The 3,158-nt window shown below is 45.3% G+C and overlaps 1 protein-coding gene across 1 annotated transcript in view; it reads right to left on the reverse strand.

Moving 5' to 3' along the window:
- The window catches only part of STARD13 (StAR related lipid transfer domain containing 13), a 68,658-nt gene extending 65,728 nt beyond the window's left edge, over window positions 1-2,930 (reverse strand). The window contains exon 1 of the mRNA XM_023740358.1: window positions 1,952-2,930. The gene's annotated coding sequence lies outside the window, so the exon portion shown is untranslated. The remainder of the gene's footprint in view (window positions 1-1,951) is intronic.
- Window positions 2,931-3,158: the final 228 nt, after the last annotated feature.

Consider the following 3,158-nt stretch of genomic DNA (forward strand, 5'->3'; position numbering starts at 1 on the left):
ACAACCAAATCACCCACGCCTCTCACAGACTCTCACAAGCAAATCACCCGCGCCTCTCACAGACTCTCACAACCAAATCACCCGCGCCTCTCAGACTCTCACAACCAAATCACCCGCGCCTCTCACAGACTCTCACAGACGGCATTTTCTTCTTGTTTGTCTCCTAGCCCCCATGGCCCATTTCTGTAATCTGCGATCTGAAGAGCGCTTTGCTTTTCTACCCACGTAAGCAAATCCACAGTATTATTTTCCTTGAACATTCAGAGACCATTTCTTAACGTAAATATATCTTACTGCCATCGAGGAACCCTAGGGTGACCGTCACAAGACAAGAATATATATGTGTCTCAAGGCTAGGCAAGTCTAAGACTATTCACAGGGTATTCTAACATGAACAAGTCCTGGGTGCAACAGTTAAGCGCTTGGCTGTTAACTGAAAGGTCAACGCTTCAAATCCACCCTGAGGCTGTGAGGGAGAAAGACCTGGCAATCTGCTCCTGTTAAAGATTACAGCCAAGAAAACTCTATGGGTTAGTTCTACTCTGTCATATGGAGTCACAATGAGTCGAACTGGACTTGGCAGCAACTGATAACAACATTCTCACATAGATTGATCTCCCTCTTCTTGCCAACAGTTTTGCTCATCATTACTTTCTCCTTAAGCCGCCACCTTTTCTATGTCAAATGCAGAATCTACTAGAAGGGACACTCAGTTCTGCCCATAACTAGCTGCGTGCCTTGGAAAAACAACTCACACCTGCCAAGCTCACAGTTCTCTCTGGCTCTGACGCCTCTCTCGTGCCTCAGTTAGATGACTTCAGATTCCTCCTGAGCACCGACTGTCACCTCTCGTGCAATGCTCAGTGTTCAGGCACGTAGATGACATTGATATGCTTTATTAAGACCCACATTATAATTGTGACTTATTTGTTTATGTATTCATATCTGATTTCTTCAACTAGATTTCTCTGATCAGACTATAAACAGCTGTCACATAGCGAGAGCTTTGCTATATTCTGGTTTGCTGATATAATTACTTGATTTAGCAAAAAATACAGCCAACTTTGATTACTTATGGAATTTTTCAGGGCCTTCCCTGACCACTCATGCTGTGACCACCCATGTCGCCTCCTCCCACTGATCCACCCACGCTCCCAATAGTTCTCTGTATCATTATCTTGTTGTACATTTGTTCAACAGCATTTAACACTCTCTGAAGTTCTAGCTCTCTATCGATCAATGGAATTATTGATCTATCATCTATCTACCAATCGTATCTATCCATCCATCCATCCATCCATCTCTATCTATCTATCTATCCATCTATCTACCTATCTATCATATCTATCAATTATATCTATCAATCATATCTATCATCTCTCTATCATCTCTATGGAGCCCTGGTGGCGTAGTGGTTATGAGCTCAGCTGCTAACCTAAAGGTTGGCAGTTCAAATCCACCAGCTCCTCCTTGGAAACCCTGTGGGGCAGTTCTACTCTGTCCTATACCGTCGCTGTGAGTCGGAACCGACTCGACAGCACCTAACAACACAACAACATCAACTCAATATCTATCATCTCTCTCTATCTCTATCATCTCTCCCTCTTTCTCTATCCTCCCTATGTCCATCATCTCTCTCTATCATTTCTCTTGCTAACATTGCTACCTCTTTCTCTATCATCTCTATCGCTATCATCTCTGTCTCTCTATCTCATCTCTCTCTCCTTTTTTCTAATCCATTGCCTGAAGCCTCCTACAAGGAGTCAAGTTCCATGAGATAAGGGACTGATCATGCTCACTGCAGCGTGTTAAGAACCTGGACCCATGCCTGGCGTACAGTAGGCAGTAAATAAATAAATATACATTGAATTGTTGAATTAGCTCCTCAATAGAGGGATACGGATTGCAGACTGAACAATCGAAAGGCACAAAAATACTTCACAAGCTTTACCTGCAAAGAGGTTCTACAAGCTCCTTCTCAAGAAAATCATGATCCTTCTTGACAGCCACGATGTTGATAGGGAATTGTGAATCTGAGAGAGAGAGACGTTAATGCACCTGGTTTTCTCAGAATGGGCACCAAGGCACCGTGGCCACCAAGGTTCTGGACAAGTCAGCGATCTCAGTCCACCTGCTCCCCAGCAGGGGCAAGATGGCAATGTTCAAGATAGCAGACGGTTGTATTTTTACCACAATAAGTGCTTTGAAGAGTACAAAGGAAGTGTGACATGTGAGAATAATCAAATACTTGACACTGAATGCAGCTGAATACTGAGTGGCTGAGTTTTTCCACCTCATCATGGTCCAGTCATGCTGATGGGGACTCAGAGGAAAGCTTCTACACGCCACCCGCCTAAAGCATAGGTAGCTGCCTTCTACCCCGATGAGCTCATGAAATATTTAGTTTGGCAGAATATTATTTTCCTTTAAGAAGGAAATTTCCCAAAATACCCCAAGCTCACTGGCCTCAAATGTTTTCTTTTGTAGCAAAATCCTGAGTCTCTTTGGAGTGCCAGTGAACTACTCAGCTAACTGACTCCACCCACAGAGAAGAAGACATTCCAATGCCAACACTTCTCTCCAGAAGGCTATTCAAGCCAGCGCTGCAGGTCAAGGGCTACACTCAGAGCGCGGTGCTAACTGAAGGTACCTTACTCGTGGCGGTGAGAAGCTGGAGCTCACCGGAACGGAGGCCGTGGTTACTCTAACAGACAACGCCGGGCGGTTCACCTCATAACCCTCCATTCCTTTCTCTTCCTCATTTTGTATTTTGCACTGCCCACCTCTTGCCATTATGACAGATATGTCAATGTTGGGTGCTGTCGAGTCCACCCCCACGCACAGCAGCCCCATGTGACAGAGTAGAACTGCCCCGTAGGGTTTTCTAGGCTATAGTCTTTACGGGAGCAGATTGCCAGGTCTTTCTCCCACGGAGCCACTGGGTGGGTTCGAACCACCAACCTTTGGGTTAGCAGTCGAGTGCTTAACCACTGCACCACCAGAGCTCCTTTGCGAAGCGATACTCATTTCTAAATTGGTATCAGCATAAGCCCTGGGGGTTGCAAAGGCTGAGGAAAAAAACGTAGCAAAGAAAACTGGTTGGGCAAAGACCTGGAAGTCAAAACACAGCCTAGGACATACGAGGCTCATTTCAAACG

Source organism: Trichechus manatus, unplaced genomic scaffold, assembly GCF_000243295.1.
Source record: "Trichechus manatus latirostris isolate Lorelei unplaced genomic scaffold, TriManLat1.0 scaffold00153, whole genome shotgun sequence".
Taxonomy (NCBI): Eukaryota; Metazoa; Chordata; class Mammalia; order Sirenia; family Trichechidae; genus Trichechus; species Trichechus manatus.